This window comes from Cydia splendana, chromosome 20 (assembly GCF_910591565.1).
Source record: "Cydia splendana chromosome 20, ilCydSple1.2, whole genome shotgun sequence".
Lineage (NCBI taxonomy): Eukaryota > Metazoa > Arthropoda > Insecta > Lepidoptera > Tortricidae > Cydia > Cydia splendana.
This window is the reverse complement of record NC_085979.1, coordinates 10,990,914-11,013,573: the sequence shown is the minus strand read 5'-3', so window position 1 is coordinate 11,013,573 and position 22,660 is coordinate 10,990,914. Positions and strand designations below refer to the sequence as shown.

The following is a 22,660-nucleotide window of genomic DNA, read 5'->3' as shown; positions in this document are numbered from 1 at the left end:
TTTAGACTAAAGTTTTAAATTATTGAATCTTAAATTTTAAACTTCTTACCTATTCTTTTATAACTTATAGGTATATTAAAACTTTTTACTTTTTTTAGTAGCCCTGTTCACGGCTAATATACCTATACTCCTGTTTCATGTCTCGTTTCACGGTTTTTACCCAAATTTCATCTTATTGTTATGTACCTAAATGATGATGATATTGATGATTTAAATAGTAGGTACATAGGTACGTAGGTGCCTAAATATCCTTCATACTAGTCGCAGTAGTGGGTCTGTGAGCTGTAGACCTCGCGAGCCTACCTAAATAAATTGGCTTCAAAATCTAAATCGGCAAAAAAATAAAGTACCTATTTAATCATAAATTTCACGAGAAGCGGTTGTGAGGAGAACATCCGGACATACCAAAGCATTTTTGCTTAAGCTGAAACGGAGAACTTCGCTGACGCTCGGTCAATAAATCATGGCTCTAAAACAATGCTAGACTAAGACCAAGAAAAGTCTACAGCTATTTTGAAAGCCCACGCAGTACAAGTGTTATTTTAATCGTCAAACGTCTATGAAATTATGACGTGTAAATAACACTTGCACTGCGTGGGTAATCATAATCGCTGCAGACTTTTCTTGGTCTAACTCTATTAATGTATGATTCAGTAACAAAACTAACAAAAAAAACAGACATATAACTATGATGATCACAAGCATCTAGTATAAAACAGAAAATGATCATAATAATATAGCGACATAACATATAAATTTAAAAATAAATGAGGGCGCCACTCTCTACGTAACTGTCACATTTCTTACGTAAAATGCGTAAACATGGCAACAATTTAGTATGGAAATTTTATAGTTCCATTTTATTTAATTTCTAATATTTTATTTCGCACTGTACTTAAATACATATATGTTTTTCATCGTTGGTATTCAAGAAAAAAAAAGTATTAAGTGAAAACAACTCACATTTAAAAATTGCTTTGAACAAATAGTAAGATACTTACCTATTTGACTACTAGTCAAATCAGTTCCTTTTTTTGAACTGTCAAAACGATTTTGCTACTATGAAATTTATATGAAACACTAGCATGTGAATCAAATTACCTACTCTTTATAGTTTTATAACGGGTTTAAAAATAGAAATTGTGTCTAAAAATAACTGCTGTCCACGTTTTGTCTACTAAGCTTCTGGTGCTTTATTTCATGCATGGTGTAAAATAATTTATTTTAAATACAGTCAAATACCCTATGAAAGCTTAAACTAGCAAATTTATGTGCTATAAAAGTTGAGAGCACGTTTTTATTTTCGCTTTTTGGTGCTATAAAAGGTGTAAAAACAGTCGAATAAAAGTCCTGTAAGCGTTTACTCAACGCGAAAAGGCGCACTTATACAGACTAAAAGTGTTATAAAAATCGAGTAAGCGCTGTATAAGAAGCAAATCGATGCTGCAAGAGTTGAGTAAAAGTGGATAAAAGCGCTTCTAGTGTTTTAATAGCAACGATAGTGCTTTTATTCGACTATTTGTTCTATAAACATTAGCAATTTACTATTACTCAGTGAAAGTGTTCTATAAAAGCAGCCGCACTGCTTTTTCTCAGCAAAAATGTTTCGTAAAAGTAGCCGAATTGCTTTTACTCGGCATTTAAAATGTGTAAGAGTGCAGTAAATGCTTTTATTCAACTAATATGTGCTAAAAACGATCTCAGGTAAGCGATTATATTACAATTATTTTATTATGTTTGAGGCCTAATCGTCTTCACGTGTCTAATAAAACAAAAAGGTACTTAAGTATTTTTTTACTGCTGTCATCCATGACATTTATTTTTACCGTGATTGTGTACATAAGTTTTTACTGTCTGTAAGTACACGTAATACAGTAAAACCTAGCGCGAAAAATACTTTATTGATAAAACCAAAGGCACTGGTTCATATATATTCATGGGCCGTCTATTTTCTTACATTTCAATAAAAAAATATTAATTAAAATAAGTAAAAATTTGCTTACACGATCTAGTTTCTCTTATATCTCATTAATTCGACTATGATGTCGCCATGTTTATGGATTTATAGTCCGGTGGCCGACTGCATGAAACCCTACCTGATAAAAAAATAGAAAAATCCTACTCTGTAGGGGTAGCTGACTTTTAGCAGCTTCAACTGCTCTTGGACAGCCGTGGCTTGGCAAATTTTGCGCAAGTGGCAAAAAAGTGGTACAAATATTCATCAAAAAACAAAAGTGGTCAGCTACATCCTGTGTTGGCTGGTTCCTGTGTCCGACCGAATTTGTGGTACCAAGTGAGCTACAATTTACCTCATCGAAAAATAGAATGTCACTTGTATGGTAGGATAGCTGCCATTGACATTTTTTTTTAATGCGGACGGACTGCAAAAGCTGCCAGGCTAAGGTGAGACCGACCAAGACATACGTCAACAAATTTAATGTAGGTATTACAATCAGTTTTTTTTCATTCTATTTTTCGATGAGGTAAATTGTAGCTGTCACGTTGTACCACAAATTCGGTAGGACACAGGAACCTGCCAACACAGGATGTAGCTGACCACTTTTGTTTTGCTGTCCTCAATTCTGTTATACGATGGGGTTTTTTTTTGATGAATTTTTGTGCCACTATTTTGCCATTTGCGCAAAATTTGCCAAATTAAGCCGCGGCCGACCAAGAGCAGTTGATGCTACTAAAAGTCAGCTACCCCTACAGAGTAGGATTTTTCTATTTTTTTATCAGGTAGGGTTTCATGCAGTTGGCCACCGGACTATATTGAAACGACAACATGGCTGACTTGTGCTGTTAATGTAGTTCAAAACTCTTTAAAAGTACTCTAAGCTGAATACATTTTGAATAAAACCTGTAAATACACTTCAGCTCCTATAACAGCGGTTTGAACCCCATTACCCGAATTATGATATAAGCGCGCTGTTACAGCAGCATTGTTGCCAAATGGTTATTGGATTGCTTTTAATAAGCTTTTATAGCAACAGAGAAGAGAATTGAGTAACAGTTGTATTAAAGCGCCTTATTCAGACAATTAGCTATTCTATAGCTGTTATATGATTTTAATAGAACAATTATGCTGAATAAAAGTGATTTAGTAGCGCTAACTCAGCATTTATTAAAAGGTGGAATAAAAGTGCTAAAAGATAGTGCTATAAACGTTTATACGACATGATTATAGCACTAATTAGCGAAAATTGCTAAATAGTCGAGTTAACCGCTATTATACGATATATTGGTGTTTCAACAACCGTAACTCGGCTGTTATACGATTACAGGCTGAGTAAATCAATTCTTATACGACTATTTTGCTAGTTGGGTAGTAACTCGCTATTAACAAATGTGTCATCTCATTACTTCATAACCAATAGAGCAATAGGGAATATTAGGCAAAGCTCTGCGTAGGTGGCACTTTTGTGGCACATACAGTAAACAAACCACATTGACACATCACACGTCACGTCAATCACATGGCCTACCGCGAAACAAGAAAATCGAAATTTCGTTATTGACCGAAGCGAAGCGAAGGTCTACGTTTTGACTCGGGCATTTTGCTTTCGTATGTCCGGATGTTCTCCTCTACAGGTCGCAATTCTTAACCGATTCTCGTGAAATTTTGTGACCGAATTTTATGACTAAATAAAAATTTTTTGTCAATCCGGTTTTTGGAAATTTTTAAAAATGGCGGAGTCGTGATTACTGGCGCCTAAACAAATAGTCGTATCGATATCATAAGACTTTTTCTTTTTGAGACATGTTTACAGAGTTAATAGCAAAAAATGCAGAAAAAAATTATCGCTGGTTTAGGCGGTATTTAGATATTTAATTTTAACTAATTTTAATTTGAGAAGGAGTAGCTAAATTTCGTCAACCTATTTAAGAACTATTTGGCTCAGTTTATAAACGTTCGCTTTTTCTGTTTGCACAGAGGGTCTGGGTTCGATCCCCAGTAATTGTATGCTGGGATATTATAACTTTTTGTATTTTTTTACACATAAATTTCGTATTGTTTTTCTTTAATTTACTATACACCGTGTTTTTATTGAATTCCGTTAACTTCGGGGTATAGTTAAGTACGTTTATAAGAACTAAATGGCATAGTTAATTTCCAAAAAAAAAATTTTTTTTTGTTTTTTTTTTTGTTTAAAAAGTAATTAAATGTAGCATATAGCGTTGTTGTAACACGGGCATTACATTTAACTCAACCAAACAATTGAAATCTGTGACATATCAATGTCATTTCGTACATCAATCGACCGAGATTGTACTTAAGTTTAGTAGCAAATGTATTAATGTATGAACTCATTCTAAACACTAATCAATATGTAAGCTGGCCCTAAGGCAAGTGTACACGCTTGTAGAGGCCTTATAGTAAAAAAATAAATTATGCATTATCTCCGAAATGGACTTAATTAGAACATCGGTGTCTTTGAGAAAGTTACTTGATTTAAGCTCAGGAATGCACCCTTGAAATTAACGGAAATCAAAAAAAACACGGTGTATTTAAAGCTCTTAGCACCATGTTATTTCAAGCTCTGCTCGCGAGGTCTACAGCTCACAGAGCCACTAGTCTAATCTCTCTATCACTCTTGAATATTCGAGCGATAAAGAGGCACATAACTAAATTTCGATTTTCGCGTTTACCGCGGCCCTTGTTAACAAACCGCTTTGATGCATCAATGTCATATTTTATTGTCTGTGAAAACTTGTCAAAAAACAGTTTAAGGCACAGTATGTATAAGTTAGTCTATGAATTTACTGAGTCGGTAGTGCTGCACTCTGGCGGCAGAACATTGCAGTAATATCCCCTATTAACGCACACTATTTACCATTTAAAAAAAACCGGCCGGCAAACAAGATACCCGCACCGATAAATAACATAAAAACTGGCCGCTATGTACGTAAACTACAATTTCCTCCTACCGAAATTATTGGGATCGTCCCTTCACTGGTCCACGGTAAACGTGGTGTTGTTTCGCTCTAACGCAGGCTTAAATGACGTGAACGAGCGAGACCAAGCGAAGATGCAGTTTCATAACTAATCAGACGTGTCCACTGTCCGCCGCGTGCGCATCTTATACGGATTTTGAAGTTTAATTCGATTTTTCAATAGAAAAATTGATTTTCTGTATTTATTTGGCTTGAGAAAGGAGTTTTAAGGGTGTTTTGAAAGATTTTAGACTACTTTCCAATAGTATCTTAGAGTGTTTAACTATCTGTTGCTCTCAGCTCTTAAAGTAGAGATGAGCGTAACATAAAATAAGCTCTAACTCGTTTAAAATAAGGTTTAAAATCGTTCACGTCAAGGTGATTGGACTTAGGATGTTTTGATGTTGTTTGGAATAAGTAAGATCAGTATGAAATCACCTGTAACAGTACTGCTGTCCCTTTCTAAACTGGTATTGCTTGTGGTACTAGTGAGGTGGATGGCTATATTTTTGTATTCGTGCTTTATACTCTTGGTGCGTACATTTGCTGACTTAACAGGTTTTGACAGGGGTAATAAACTGTTGATGTATTGTTCATTAATATTTTAATTATTGATTAATGGTAAAAGGTCGTCGTATATTTTGATTAATTATTCATTTAATTATTGAATGAATAAGATTAATGTTTAATGGTGTAGTTATTTGCGGTCACTATACTTTCATGGTCAGATGGCTATTTCAAATACCTACTTGAAACTTAAATATAGTTTGTTGTCAATGTCATATAAAGATGAGGTCAAAAGATTGCTTCTTTTTTGCGCCTACCCACATTTTTGAAATTTCTTTGAATATTACAGTGACACCCATATGTGGAAAAACTATAATATTAAAATACCTATATGTAGGCACTCATAGTATATTTATGGCAGGTTTAGAGTTAATGTTTAAATAATAAATTGTATGCAATTTAGCATTTTGTTTTCTATTAACCTTTTCATCAATTCTTAGAGCCTCATAAAGTGTTGAAATCAGATAATTAACTAATAAAATGAATAATTTAAATTTTTCTAAAATTTAATAACTAATGGTAGACAGTAAAAATATATAGGCTTAGTTAAGAAAAGATGAAATAGATATTAATCTACATTACTGTGTGTGACTGGTATGCACTTAAATTTAAGTCAATAATTCCAACGCTCATGCATTTTCCTATGCAATAAAAAAAAAACGCATGAATATACGATGCGCAATGCGACTGAAATTCAATTAGCTGCAATAAAACAGACTCACACTAGTGTCGCTAAAACTGCGCATCAGGAAAAGGTTGGCGACATCTGCATTCAGCGCAAGCCCCCGTCGGAGCCGCGTGCGCCGCCAGTCGCTCGTGTCCCGCGCAGCGCCGCGCAACGTTCGAAATTCGAATTCAAATTTCAAATTTCGAACTTCGGACACTTCGAATCCGTTAGATTCGTATTCAGACTCTCGTGTGTGTTATGTTTAGAATTAGACCGTTTTTGTGATTTGTGATGGTCGGTTTGAAATTTATTGTGACAAGTTGACAACTGAGTGGTTAAAGTTCAAATCGCGTTCACCTTTGGGTTAAATGGATATTTAGATTTTATGAAACTTTGTGATTTTACATTTTAAGTGGATTTGTGTGTGTTTGAGACTAAAGTGACTTGCTCATTATAATATTTGGACAGGTTTGTACTAATTATTTATAATACAATAATAAATAGACAAATAACATAATTAAAATATAGTCTGACAAAAAAGAGTAGAAATTAAAAAATGGCAATACTGTAGTGTCGTTCCTTTCAAATCAATCTATATAACAAAACGGGACGACACTACTGTATTGCCACTTTTTAATTTCTACTCTTTTTTTGTCAGACTGTAAGTCCACTAATTATATCATTAATTATAAAAAAGAATTCTCAAACAAATAGTCGAAGAGCCAACCGTTAATTCATGCAACCTCATGAGATAAGCCCAATTATTGCTTAAAAACCATTAATGGATAAAAATGAATTTCTCAACAATTAAATACAAGTGTTCTCATTAGGAAACTCCATTGCGTTTACTTTTAATAGTTTTCGTAACGCCATTTGATAAAGTTAAATTTTCTTATTGCCCTTTTCCGCCTACTTAAGCGTAAAATTATAGATTATATATAAATGTTAATGTCTGATTTAGTGATAACATAATCGAACGTATTTATACAAGTATTTATACTATTTCAAAAACTTTACTATATTTTAAACAAAAAAAAATACAAAAATAATAATAATTTACATGACAAAGCTCTCCAAAGGGCCTCTACGTGTTGGATCTATATCCCCACCCCATGTAAGCCTAATCTAAAGACCGGGATTTATAGGCCCGTGAAACCAATATGGGTAGACCGGGGTGACTTTGGAAAATTTGGGGTTAAGGTCACTGTGGCGAAGTCCCGATACTTTATTTTTTTTTGACTTTGGAGTGATCTAGTTCCGTTAATTATTTACCTATGTTACTGCTTGTAATCGCATACGATGAAGAATTTAATAATTAATAGTTTAGCCTTAGTGACAGATCATTTCAAGCACAAATTAAGCAAAAACAATGGCATTTTTTAAAATTAGGCGAGTAGACGGACTTCCCGTGCAGTTTAAGGGAAGTCCGTCTAGTTATGATATCAGCCAATCTATGGGTGCGTATATGTTCGTAGTCAAATTCCTAAAAAGAACGGATCAAGACAATCAAAAGTGTACTTTAAACTTGTTAATATACGGTTCAGATTCGAAATAAACACCATTTTTCTAAAACAAAGGCAAGTCCGGCATATACTACCAAAATGGGGTGGTAAACCTTTTTTGGCAAATAATTAAACATAATTATTTTTTGATTTCCGAAATAAAAGATCAATAGTAATTTTAAAATGAATTTTAATCGTTTCTTTTAATTTACTGAGATCAAAATTTAATAAAGTAACATCATGCGCAAAGTCTGGAGGATTTTTTGTTACCTTATCAAATCGTTATAATATTAAAGTCGCAAAAACAGTTGGTAATCTCTGATTTAACGAAAGTCCGGCATATGACGGACTTGCCTTGAACATAATAGACGGACTTTCCAACTTAGTCAAATTTTAATATGATAAATTGTGGAACGTATAATTACAAAACTAAGCTAATTTCTGATATTTTAAAAAGAGAATAAAGACAGCTGATTCTTATGCTACCTACGTAGTTACTTTATGATGCACAATCTGTTCAAAAACTATTTTTAACAATTTTTTTTCGAAAGGCTGTCGCACTATGACTTCGAGTTCAAAACACGAAATGACTTGTTGAGGCGGATTGCTCTGAAGTTGGTTGTCACAGCGCCATCTGTTTTACAGTGACGGAACTAGCGCGAAAAACTGGTTAATCGACTGGACTCCAAAGTCGCATACGCCTTCAAATTCAAAAGTTATAACGTGTTGACGGACTTGCCTTGTAGACGGACTTGCCCACAGTGACCTTACTTTGATAGATTTAAAACGGCCATAGAATTACCATTATTCATTATTTACTGAAAATGTTCCTGTAACTAGTTAGATTACTATATATTTATATTCACCTACTGTAAAAAATCTCACATAAATATATATTATGGCTTAAAAACTAGAATTTTAAAGTCGCCCCTGCAGTTGAAAGTCAACCCGGTCTACCGTAATTATTTAATTAAAATTATTGGTTATCAGTGCGACGCGTTCTTACATATTTGGCAGATCACTAGCGATAGATAGCGCGACAACATTGTCGATACAGTCTTAATGCCACATTATTAGAGGATTCAAGATTGAAAGATATGCAATATGCTTAAAGTAAATATTGAAAATCTATCTATTCTGTAAACTAAGATTTGAAACGTCTGCGTTTCATTCGCCGACGGCACTCGTCCAAAAACTTGCGTGAAACGAAACAAAAATCTGTAGGTATAAGGCTTCTACAGACGTTGCGACAAATCGCATGCGATTTCAGATAATTGCTGGCTAAGTAGGAGCAACGAATTTAATCGATCAACCGAATGCCGCAATGTATTGCAAATTGCATGCTATTATCGGAGTTTGGAGAGGCCAATACGCAACCTACATCTAGGTACAGCCTGGCAAAAAAGAGTAGAAATTAAAAGGTGGCAACACTGTAGCGTCGTCCCTTTCAAACCAATTTATATAAGAAAACGGGACGACACTACAGTGTTGCCACTTTTTAATTTCTACTCTTTTTTGCCAAGCTGTAAGTGCTGTAACCTTTCTTATAAGTTTTTCTGCTGAGAGGGACAGAGATAATGATGTTGCTTCCTTGTCCCTCTTAGCAGCAAAGCAAGATAGCAGAAACTGCCCAATTCAGTATTCAATTCAGCTTCAACTTAATCTGCGTGGAATGATGATGATTACTGATAAAAACCGGCCAAGTGCGAGTTGGACTCGCGCACGAAGGGTTCCGTACCATTACGCAAAAAATTACAAGAATAACGTTTGTTGTATGGGAGCCCCACTTAAATATGTGGTATTATCTATGAAAAGGGACCTTATTGTCGATGGCGCTTACGACACTAACATCGATGAGCACTAAACGTAGTAGTTTAAAATTGGTGATTCTGGCCCATTTTAGTTATTTTGATTTCCAATTTAGCAATTAAGTTTCTTTGATTACCACCAACATATTTACAGACTTTTACAAGGATTTCATGCATTATTTTCTAGTATGTATAACTTCAGTCCTTGAACTATGTTATTGCTTGTCAGAAACACGACGGCTCATTATTTTCTCGATAGAATCTTAAGTTGAAAACATGCCTAACACTGTCTTTATTTCCTTATGTTAGAAGTACTAGGACGAAAATGTATATGAAACTTACTTCAGTCGATAGCTTTTAAGTAAATCTTCATTATTGCTTGTCCTTTTATCGATACGTTAATTTTTTCATTCATCATTTGATGAATTCAACATTTTGCCTACTAAATTACACCCTACGCGGCAATACCTTGCGCCTATTCCTCACGCCAGTACGCCCGTGACCACTGTCAGCGTCGGACCTGTGCTAGTTTAGCGGACGTTTCATAAAATGGGTAATCACAGTATAAATATGCAAATATGTTATACACACAATGTTTTTCAACATACTTACGAAGAAAAGCAAAATAATTCTTAAATACGGTGACATTTCAGACATTCGTCCGTCATATTGTCATTTTATAACAAGTTGGGCAGCAAAGGCACACACCCATCTAACCAATCCGGAATTCAGTCACGATTGATAAATTGTGTAAACATATTTTAAAAGGCTATAAAATTAATCAAATTGAATAATTTAGACTGGTCACATTTTTGTAAAAATCGATTTCTACTGGCAAAACATATTACTTTTTGGCAACCGGGTTTTTTAACCTAATTAGACCCCGCTGAATCCGAATTTGCCGGTTGCTTGATCGAATTCTTGACTGGAAGTGAGATATGTGATATTAAAGGTCCCTTTTTTTAGTTTTTCGTAAATAACTCGTAAACGGTGGCCAATATAAAAAAAATGAACTAATAATCTACACAAAATTTTCAATAAAAAAGATTCAGTACATTTTTAGCAGGGATCAATATTTAAAAAGATAATAAAGAGGGAAAGTTAATTATAATAAATTCTAAGGTTCCTTGTTTTTATTTTTTCGTTAATAATTTGAAAAGTATGACTCATAGCAAAAACAAATCTTACACATAAATCATCATCATCATCATCATCTCAGCCATAAGACGTCCACTGCTGAACATAGGCCTCCCCCTTGGACCTCCATACGTGCCGGTTGGAAGCGACCCGCATCCAGCGTCTTCCGGCGACCTTAACAAGATCCATCTTGTGGGTGGACGTCCTACGCTGCGCTTGCTAGTCCGTGGTCTCTACTCGAGCACATTTCGACCCCATCGGCCATCTTCTCTGCGTGCAATGTGGCCTGCCCATTGCCACTTCAGCTTGCTAATCCGGTGGGCTATGTCGGTGACTTTAGTTCGTCTACGGATCTCCTCATTTCTGATTCGATCACGTAGAGAAACTCCGAGCATAGCCCTCTCCATAGCTCGTTGAGCGACTTTGAGTTTTGAGATGAGGCCGATAGTGAAAGACCACGTTTCGGAGCCGTAAGTCATCACTGGTAACACACATTGATTAAAGACTTTCGTCTTGAGGCACTGAGGTATGTCGGACGAAAAGACATTACGTAGTTTCCCGAACGCTGCCCAACCGAGTTGGATTCGGCGGTTGATCTCTTTCTCGAAGTTGGACCTACCTAATTGGACTACTTGTCCTAGGTAGATGTACGAGTCAACAACTTCGAGTACCGAGTTCCCAACAGAGACTGGGATGGGCACAACATTGGCATTTGACATAAGTTTCGTCTTGTCCATGTTCATTTTCAAGCCCACCCGTTGTGAAACTCGGTTGAGGTCATCGAGCATCATGCTGAGTTCCTCCATCGACTTTGCCATGACTACGATATCGTCGGCAAACCGAAGGTGAGTGATGTATTCGCCGTTGATGTTGATGCCAAGTCCTTCCCATTCCAGGAGCTTGAAGGCGTCTTCCATTACGGCAGTAAACAGTTTCGGAGAGATAACGTCTCCCTGCCTTACGCCTCTTTGCAATGGAATCGCCCTCGTGCTCTGCTCCTGTACTCGGACCGACATGGTGGCGTTATTATACAAACACTTCAACACTTCGATGTACCGATAGTCAATATTGCATCGCTGAAGAGACTCAAGCACCGCCCATGTTTCCACCGAATCGAAGGCTTTCTCATAGTCCACAAACGCTAAGCATAATAATAACCTGTACATCAACGGTTTGATAGAGGAGTTGAGCAGCACCAACGTCGGTTGTTCGGTTGATGGAGTTTGTATTAACAACATCAGCTATGCAGACGACATGGTGCTGCTCACGCCATCTCTCGGCGCAGTGCAAAACTTGCTCGGTGTCTGTGAGAGGTATGCAGTGGACCATGGGCTCAGATACAATGCTAAGAAGAGTGAATTCCTAATCTGCTAAGACGTACGAGGTTGTGCCACCAATTGCTCTGTGTGGCACCCATTTAAACCGGGTTAAGCATTTTAAGTATCTGGGCCACTGGGTCACTGAAGACCTCTCTGACAATATGGACATAGAGAGAGAGCGGAGGGCGCTGTCTGTTCGCTGCAATATGTTGGCTCGGAGATTTGCAAGCTGTACTAGAAAAGTAAAACTAACGCTATTTAGGGCATACTGCCAGTGCTTTTACTCTTGCAATCTCTGGGTCAATTATGCGCAGAGGACGTACAGCGCACTCCGGGTGCAATATAATAATGCATTTAGGGCGTTGCTGGGGCTTCATCGGAGGTGCAGTGCTTCGGGCATGTTTACGGAGGCGGGGATTGACGGCTTTCATGCGATCATGAGGAAGCGCTGCGCCTCATTGTTAGAAAGGATGCGGGGGAGCCCTAGCAGCCTTCTAAGGGTGTTTGCCGACAGGTGGGATTCACCCATGCTTAAAAGATGGATCGGCCTTCATTCGACATTCGTAAATTATAATTGGTAATTTTTAAATTTTAATTGATGACATGTTTTTATTATAATTGCTATTTAATATTTTATTTATTTATTATTGTCGATCGATTTTTTACATTTATTGTTATTATTTTAATGTTTTTAATTTAATTTATTTCTGTAATTCACAATTCAATTATTTAATTTTATTTTTACATTTATTTTATTGACTGTTTTAATGAATTTATGCTCATCCGGTTGTGTCTGTGTTTTGTGACTCTGTATTTTATTAACAATAGTCTTAAGTTTTGCTTTGTACAGATACTAACATTTTTATGGGCTTTGCCTGAAATAAATGATTTTATTATTTGTATCTCCTTAGATATCACGGGCCTATAAATCCCGGTCTTTTGATAGGCTTGCGTGGGGATATAGATCCAACACGTAGAGGCCCTTTGGAGAGCTTTAATGTCATGTAGAACGCCTGCTGGAACCCGTTCACAGGCGCAACAATAGACACCCATGAACTGGTCTCAGCAGGCATTGGGACTATTGTAGAAAAAGTGAACAGTATGCCGGTCTATGGATTGATGTTTGGGTGGACAATGAGATTGGGCTATTGTAAAAGAGGTCCGGACACCTGCCATAACAATGTTAACACTGTCATCGAGGCAGGCGGTGACTCGCCGCTGACTAGATGGGCCCCTGAAACTGCCGTCGTAAAGACGACCAGGAGCAACATCGGTGTGAGCGGCTCAGGGGTGTCGAGAGGTGTGCGCCGCTTTCTACCCAGTGGCTGTTACCAGCCACTGTGTCAACTCGCGTCTTATGCATCTTTCACTTCCACCCCTGGAGCATATAGCTCTAGCGACTCCTCTCTGGACGGCCAATGAAGGCAAGCCAGAGCTGAGAGTCCTGCGGGTCCCCTTGGGGTCCACTCCGACCGATTTTATTATTATTATTATAATGGCAAGTTATACTCTTCGGTCTTCTGTATAACTTGCCGCAGCGTATGGATGTGGTCTATGGTACTATAGCCTTTTCGGAAACCGGCTTGTTCGGGAGGCTGGAAGTCATCAAGTCTGTGTTCGAGACGGTTCGTGATGACCCTTGAAAACAGCTTATAGACATGGCTCAGAAGCGTGATGGGTCTGTAGTTCTTCAATAGGTTGTTATCACCTTTTTTGAAGAACAGCACCACCTCGCCTCTATTCCATGTTTCAGGCGTTATGCCCTCGGACAAGGCGGAATTAAAGAGCTTCTGGAGGACTTTAAGTACCGGTGTTCCACCCGCTCTCAGAAGCTCTGAAGTGATTTCGTCTTTGCCCGGCGCCTTGTTGTTCTTAAGCTGCTTCAGGGCCATCCTAATCTCGTACAGACTGATGTCCGGGATATCTTCGGTATAATGTCGGGACAGCTTGGCTCTTGGATCTCCTACCAAGCTGTCAACGGGCTTTGCGATCGAAGTGTATAACTGTCCATAGAACGTCTCGATCTCACCTAAAACCTCCGCTTTGCTCGACGCTATGCTGCCATCTTCCCGTTTCAGCTTTGTCAGCTGGCTTTGCCCAATAGACCCTTGCTTTGCTTGCGTTGCTTTGTCCTTTGCGAACACTTTGGAGCCTTGGTTTCGCTCAATAGTCTCTTTAATACGGTTAGTATTAAAGAGACGCAGATCATGTCGCAAGGACTTAGATATACGTCTATTGAGCTGCCTATATGACTCCGCGTCATCGGGAGACTGCAACTGTAGCGAGCGTCGTTCAGCCATGAGGTTTAAGGTTTGCTCGGTCAATTTCTGAGGTCTATCTTTACGGCGGGGTCTAAAAAACTTAGACCCTACTGTGTGGACAGTTTCCACTAGCCCGTCGTTGATTTCGTCCACTGAAGCTAAGTTCTCTAGGCAAGCAAAGCGGTTAGAGAGCTCGAGTTGAAAGCTTTCGGGGTTTTGAACATGGGCTCGAGTAGGTCGGAGCGTAGACTTCATCAGGCTGGACCTTTCAAGTTTAATATTGATATTCAGTGTGCCTCTTACGATTCGGTGATCACTACCGGTCTTTACCCTGTTGATCACACATAAATAATAAACATAAAATTTCCTACAAGAAACATGTAGAACACTTTTCGCTAGGATCAATATTTAAAAAGACAAAGCAGCCGGTAAGTTAATTACAATCAATTTTAAAGTCCCTTTTTAGTTTTTTTGTAAATAACTCGTAAACGGTGTCCCATAGCAAAATAGGTTTTACGAATAAATAATCTACATAAAATTTCCTGCAAAAAACATCTGAACACTTTTCTCTAGGATCAATATTTAAAACGATATTAAAGGAAGAAAGTTCATTACAATCAATTCACATGTCACTTTTTTTAGTTTTTAGGGTCCCGTACCTCAAAAAGAAAAAACGGAACCCTTATAGGATCACTCGTGCGACTGTCTGTCTGTCTGTCCGTCTGTCACAGCCCATTTTCTTCAAAAGTACTGGACCAATTAAGTTGAAATTTGGTACACACATGTAAATTCGTGACCCAAAGACGGACATCTTACGTAAACAAATGAATTTTAAACATGGAGGCCACTTTTTAGCCAAGGGGGGTTAGTTAACATTAAGAACCTGTTTTGCTATGGGCCACCGTTTACGAGTTATTTACGAAAAACTTAAAATAGGGACCTGGAAATTGATTATAATTAACTTACCCCCTTTAATACCTCATTAAATATTGATCGTAGCGAAAAAGTGTACCAAACCTTTTTTGTGGACAATTTTATGTTCAATATTTATGTTCGGTACTTTTGTATATGTACGCACAAATACTACGTATTTTCTTTTCATTATTTTTAAATCGGTTAATACTTTAATCGACTAGCATATTCCAAAACGGGATACGCCTGCAACGGAACGCTTTTTTTGAAAGCGCGCAACACTGGAAGCTCGAGTGTTGCCATATATTCATTCCTAACGATATCAAAATCGAAAACGCCGCCGCTGACTGCTCGCTCCGTAAGCTTGAGCCATATAAAAACCAAAATCAAAGATCAAAGTGTTCAGCACAAATAGAAGAAGTCTAACGACGCCAGCCTATGAGATTACTACATTCATCATCGAAGGAAAGGGGCCCCTGGGTAGCGGTATCCACGTCACACACCAGGTTAGTCCCAAATTCTGGATTATGCTAGTCTAGATATCAAATTATTCAACATAATTGTGTTCGAACCGGATATTACTATCTGGTATCGTTGTATACTTAATATTTGTGCTGTACAATAGTAATTTCAAGTAAATTCCTTTGTCTTTGTTCGTAAGCTTGCGAGAACCTACCTCCGCTTACAATTATAAATATCGAGTTTCCGACAACGTCGTGCGATATTTTTCAAAAATACTGATACGTACAGTTAGATCTCAACGAGATCATTCTAAGTATATATAGTTTCATATGGTTTTGAGCACTTTTTGCGAAATTACATCCGTCTTTATTTCCGATAACCGAGCGGTAGTTCCATACAACGGCGCGCGAGGAATCATTTGCCTAGTTGTAATAGGTCTAAATATAATTTGTCGCAACGCATTTCGTTATTTTGTACAACGTACATTACATTACATTTAGTATTTACGTACTTAAGTGTAATTTTAAGGTTCAGGTATAACGTACCGGAAAACCAAGTTATCGTTTGCTGTCACAATTACAGTATCGAATAAACTGTCGCTCGTATTGCGTACGGCACAGAGTTCACATTTCTTTAGCTCGGGTTCTACCGACGGGAAATACTATCTTTGTCTTTAACATTGCATGTTAAAATACAACTTACTTTTAATTTGCGACAAATTGTATTATTATTTTATTAACTAACTAACACTTTGCTAGTACCTAGCCATTTTAGAGATCTTAAAACTTAACATAACGTATATACTATACATAGTTTAATCATCTCTTATCTCGTGATAACATTATTATTTTACACAGTATAATAACTCAATTTCTTACAAAATGACCGCTATGGAGATTGAACAATTGACATTCGAACGTGATTTAGCGATTAACAATATTCAAAAAATTGTAGACTGTTCGAATAATGCAGCCGAATTCCGAGTTCGAGTTAAAGAGTTAGCCTCAATCAAAAAATCATTTTTCCAAGTTCAAGCGAAAATTGAAAAGTTATCGGCAAAGAATGAGTCATTCAACCGCGATGATAATTTAGCTGTTAGAAATCAATTCGATTCCTTGTATTTTAAGGTGCAAGTTGCCTTAGATACACTTAAGGAGGAGCGTAAACAAAGCATTGCGTCATTTACGTCTGCTTGCGGCGGACTTAATGGGGTGTCACATGCGAGTTGCTGCGCTCAGCAATCAAATCAATCGCATATTCGTTTACCGCGCTTATCGCTTCAAACGTTCACAGGTGTTCTAACTGAATGGAATGCTTTCTATGATTTATTTAAATCACTTGTACATGACAATGTCACTTTGACAAATGTCGAACGCTTCCGGTATTTGTTATTGTTTTTAAAAGATGAACCGTATAATCTTATCAAGTCTATCCCTGTTACGGATTCTAATTACGAAAATGCCTTACATGTATTAATTTCGCGTTATGAAAATAAGCGAATTATTTCAACAAAACATTTCGACAACATTTTTGACTGTGAGTCAGTTAACGAGAAAAATGTTGAATCAAGTTTACGTAACTTGATGAATAGTTATCACGAGAATATAACTGCCTTAAAATCCTTAGGTTTACCAGTTGATGACTGGAGTTTCGTACTTTTAAATATTTTGCTACGCAAAATTACACCTAATATTCGTAGGCGTTTTGAATTATCATTGAAAACTTCATGTGAAATTCCTGACGTGACCGAATTACTCGATTTTCTCGATAAGGAATTAGCGGCATCTGAAGTGATGACCGCGTCCGCGCGTACTGCAAGTACCTCCGCGGGGCCTGCGCAGCGCGCGGCGCCCGCGCTCGCTGCTGCTGGCGGAGCGGCCGGCTCGGCCCGGTCAGCTGCGGTGACGTCATCGCGCCATGCTATGGCGGGAAAACGTGCAATGTCGCTTACTTGCGCGCACTCCGATGTGCAATATAATGCACCGCGCAATACTAATTCTTCTTTTGCGCGTAACTCGCGGGCTATGAGCATACATGCTACAACTGCGGTGGATTATTTAAATAAAATTAAATGCGCGTATTGTAAGGAGAATGCACATCCCTTATATAAATGTGAGAAGTTTAATACGCTCACTTTAAAGGAACGAAAACATTTCGTGGAACAAAATAAACTTTGTACCAATTGTTTATTTAGTGGTCACGAGTCTAAAGACTGCAAGTCGCGCCATGCTTGCCGCGTCTGCACTCAAAGGCACCACTCTTCATTGTATGAAGATGCGCCTACTCCAAACGTCTTACTGACTACGGAGTCTTCTTCTTCCCCTGAGTTGCGCTCAGTAGCGGAAACCTCCACGCCCACTCCATTACATGGAGATACGGGGCAACGTTCTAGTAAAAACTGTACGGTCCTACTCACGACGGCGCTTGTAAATCTACGACCCTTGAACCAGGGGCCTTACACGCCGCGGTCCGTGCGAACCCTTGTGGATCAAGGTTCGCAGACCACACTCATTTCTGAGTCGTGCGTCCAACGTCTCGGCCTGCCGCGGTACGCCGCGCAGCCGGGTACCACTCTCTCCGGTATTGGTGGCGAAGTCCGACCACGTGGTTACGTGTTGTGCGAGGTCACACCCCACAACAAAACCCGAACCGAAGCTTCACATCGAAGCTTATATCATACCGGACTTGACAAGCTACATAGCTTACATTCCTAAATCGATTGGGAATATTCAGAAGTTTCAACACCTTCAAAAGCTTGATCTAGCGGACCCAGAACTGCGTTCAACGCGGCCTGTTGAACTGCTACTGGGATCTGATTATCTTGATAGCATACTGCTACTGGATAATATCAAGGGTCCACCGGGCACACCCGTGGCCATCAACAGTATTTTTGGTTATTTGATAGGTGGTAGAATTTCATATGAAAGTATGAAACGACTAAGTGTCAACTTGAGCACTTGCCAACTTGACATGAAACTTCAAAAGTTCTGGGAATTGGAATCCATACCAGAACATCCACATCTTACAAAAGATGAATTACGCTGTGAGTCGATCTTCGTCGATACTCACACACGAGATGCAAATGGGAAATATACAGTTTCTCTACCCTTCAAAGAAAATGCTCCGCCCTTGGGCGATTCTCGTGGTATAGCTCTCTCACGTTTAACTAAACTAGAGGCACGTCTGTCTCTCGATCCTGCCTTACGGGAGAACTATAACAAATGTATCCAAGAATATTTAGACTTGGGACATATGGAGCCAGTCACTGATTCAACGAGTCCTGGCACTCCCCCCTACTACCTACCACACCACGTTGTGGTGAAGAGTTCCACATCCACTACAGTTACTACGAAGTATCGTATCGTGTACGACGCTTCATGTAAGACTACGTCAGGTCGTTCTCTTAACGATAATCTTCTCACGGGTCAGAAATTGCATCAAGACATTTCTGAAATTTTATTGAAGTACAGACTTCATAAAATCGTCTTTACGGCTGATCTCGGCGGTATCGCTACATCGGTCTTTGTAAAGAACACCGTGACTTCCATCGGATTCTTTGGAGATTCTCTCCACATGATCCCGTAAAGGAATATCGTATGTGCTCTGTCACATTCGGCGTCGCTTCCGCGCCTTTTCTCGCTTTGCGAACACTTCGTCAATTAGCAATTGATGAAGCTGCTAACTTTCCACTTGCCTCGCAAGTACTTCTCAACGAAGTATTCGTTGATGATGTCGTTACTGGAGTTGATACAGTTGAAGATGCTATCACTCTTCAGCATCAGCTAACTTCCATTTGCAAAGCAGGAACCTTCGAACTCCGCAAATGGACAAGTAATAATTCTGAGTTTTTATCGCATTTAAACGATGATGCTTCCAATCACGATGACGCACTCATTCTGTCAGCACTTGACACTGACACGTCCGTCAAGGTCTTGGGGCTCAAGTGGAACCCTAAATCTGACGTTTTTTCCTATCAAACGGATGAAGTAGCTAACTCACGCAAATGTACAAAGTGTATAATGTTGTCAGAAATCGCTAAGATTTACGATCCCCTCGGATTTCTAAGTCCAGTGACTGTATTCGTGAAGCATTTAATCCAACTTTTATGGGTATCAGGCTCAGGTTGGGATGCTGCCCCTCCACAGGGTATCTGTGACTTGTGGTTTCGGTTCATCGACGAACTGCCGTTGCTACAAGATATTGCGTTACCTCGTCACGTGCTTCCTAGCACACATCAAGTGTCACTTCATGGTTTTTCAGACGCATCTGAAAAGGCGTACGCCGCCTGCGTCTACATTCGTGTCGTTGATTCGAACGGTGCCATCAGCACCCACCGTCTCATAGGCAAAACAAAAGTTGCGCCTTTGAAACGGCTCACTATCCCGAGATTGGAGCTATGTGGTGCTCATCTATTATCAAAATTGATAAAAAAGGTCCTCACTGCTTACAGCAGTAGATTATCTTTCGACCAAGTCTACGCTTGGTCCGATTCCACTATAACTCTTGCCTGGTTACGTTCGTCTCCAGACAAGTGGCGGACATACGTGTCTAACCGCATAGCGGAGACAACAAGCAACGTGCCTGCCTCGCAGTGGCACCACGTTCAATCCGCAGACAACCCCGCAGACCCAGCGTCGCGTGGTGTTCTCCCATCTCAGTTGAACCATCAACTATGGTTCACGGGACCTGCTTGGCTCAGTAAAACTGAGTCTGAGTGGCCTAAGGCTAACGTCATATGCCACACCGACGAAGAACGTCGCAAGCATGTTCTTCTCACACAAACCAATGAACCTAAAAGCTTAGAGTTCATTGAGCGATTCTCATCGCTTTCAAGGATGCTACGCGTCATTTCGTATATGTTACGATTCATAAACAAATGTCGTAAAGCCAATAGTCCTACGACTAAACATGTCACAGTTCCTGAGACGAAACAAGCTTTCAGTCGAATTATATCACTTGTCCAAAGTGAATGCTTTTCTGAAGACATCTCGCGTCTCAAAGACGACGACAGATGTACAAAACGTCTTCAGAAACTGAAACCTTTCTTGGACGAGGCCGGACTCCTCAGGGTCGGCGGCAGAATAAATCGGGCCAACGTACCGTATGATGCCAAGCATCAAATTCTGTTACCCAAGAAACATCATTTCACGAATCTTCTGATAGATTTCTAACATCAAACACATTTACATGTGGGACCTCAAACTTTACAGTTTGCCATCGCACAGACCTACTGGATCCTGTGTGCTCGCGATGCTGTGCGTATGCGTACACGACGCTGCGTATCTTGTGTTCGTGCACGACCTGTCGCACCACAGCCATCAATGGCTCAATTACCTACTACTAGGGTTCGATCACTTCGTCCCTTTTTAAATACTTCCGTTGATTTTGCGGGATATTTCTTTCTTAAATCAAGTAAACTTCGTAACGCGAAAGTTTATAAATCATATGTATGCGTGTTCGTTTGCCAATCAACGAAAGCAATCCATTTGGAATTAGTTCCCGATCTCTCAACCGAATCTTTTCTGAACGCATTACGTAGGTTCATATCCCGACGCGGGTATTGCAAAACAATCCGTTCCGATTGCGGACGGAACTTTGTAGGTTGCGACAGGTATCTTTCCGAACTTTTCACGTTTCTGCGAAACGAATCAAATCAGACTGCTATAAACAGCCAGCGGACAAACATGCAAATCACCTGGCAGTTTAATCCTCCATATGCTTCGCATTTTGCCGGTCTCGTCGAACGAGCCGTAGGTAGTCTGAAACGACACTTACATCGTGTCATAGGTACACTAAAACTAACTCAGGACGAATTTAATACTTTAATCTGTCAAATTGAAGCGGTCTGTAATTCAAGACCCCTCTGTCAACTCAGTAATGATCCGACTGATCCATTACCCCTTACTCCTGGACATTTCCTCATCGGGGAACCATTAACGTCTTTACCTGAATTCGACTTGTCTAACGACAATCCAAACCGCCTCGCTAGATGGCAGGTTATTCAACAAGCTATTCAACATTTTTGGAAACGCTGGAGCGTAGAATATTTACACCAGCTTCAACCAAGAGGTAAATGGTTCCACGACAATACTAACACACCCCTTCGGGAGGGTTCTGTAGTAGTGTTGATAGATAACACACTGCCACCATTGCAATGGCATCTCGCGCGCGTGCATCAACTGCATCCCGGCGCCGACGGTATTACCAGAGTCGTAACTGTACTCACGGTAATACTCTTACAAAGCGACCTGTAGTTAAGGTCTGCCCACTGCCTGTTGAATAGGCATCTCTTAGGTATAGCATTACATGTTTTTAGTCCTAAGTTAGAATAGCATTCTGTATGATAGTTCTTAAATAAAATAAGCATTATTTTATGGCCGGCGGCATGTTCGGTACTTTTGTATATGTACGCACAAATACTACGTATTTTCTTTTCATTATTTTTAAATCGGTTAATACTTTAATCGACTAGCATATTCCAAAACGGGATACGCCTGCAACGGAACGCTTTTTTTGAAAGCGCGCAACACTGGAAGCTCGAGTGTTGCCATATATTCATTCCTAACGATATCAAAATCGAAAACGCCGCCGCTGACTGCTCGCTCCGTAAGCTTGAGCCATATAAAAACCAAAATCAAAGATCAAAGTGTTCAGCACAAATAGAAGAAGTCTAACGACGCCAGCCTATGAGATTACTACATTCATCATCGAAGGAAAGGGGCCCCTGGGTAGCGGTATCCACGTCACACACCAGGTTAGTCCCAAATTCTGGATTATGCTAGTCTAGATATCAAATTATTCAACAATTTATGTATAATATTTTTTGCAACTGCCCCCGTTGCAACCGTTTAAGAGTTATTTACGAAAAAAAAGCGACCTGTGAACTGATTGTGATTAACTTTCTTCCTTTAATATCGTTTTAAATATTGATCCTAGAGAAAAGTGTTCAGATGTTTTTTGCAGAAAATTTTATGGAGATTATTTATTCATAAAAACCTATTGTGCTATAGGACACCGTTTACGAGTTATTTACAAAAAACTAAAAAGGGACTTTAAAATTGATTATAATTGACTTACCGGATGCTTTGTC

General features: G+C 39.0%; 1 protein-coding gene across 1 annotated transcript in view; it reads left to right on the top strand.

Moving 5' to 3' along the window:
• The first annotated feature begins 6,315 nt into the window (after positions 1-6,315).
• LOC134800725 (transcription factor Sox-17-alpha-A) overlaps positions 6,316-22,660 on the top strand; it is a 175,234-nt gene continuing 158,889 nt past the window's right edge. Inside the window, exon 1 of the mRNA XM_063773247.1 lies at positions 6,316-6,637. The gene's annotated coding sequence lies outside the window, so the exon portion shown is untranslated. The remainder of the gene's footprint in view (positions 6,638-22,660) is intronic.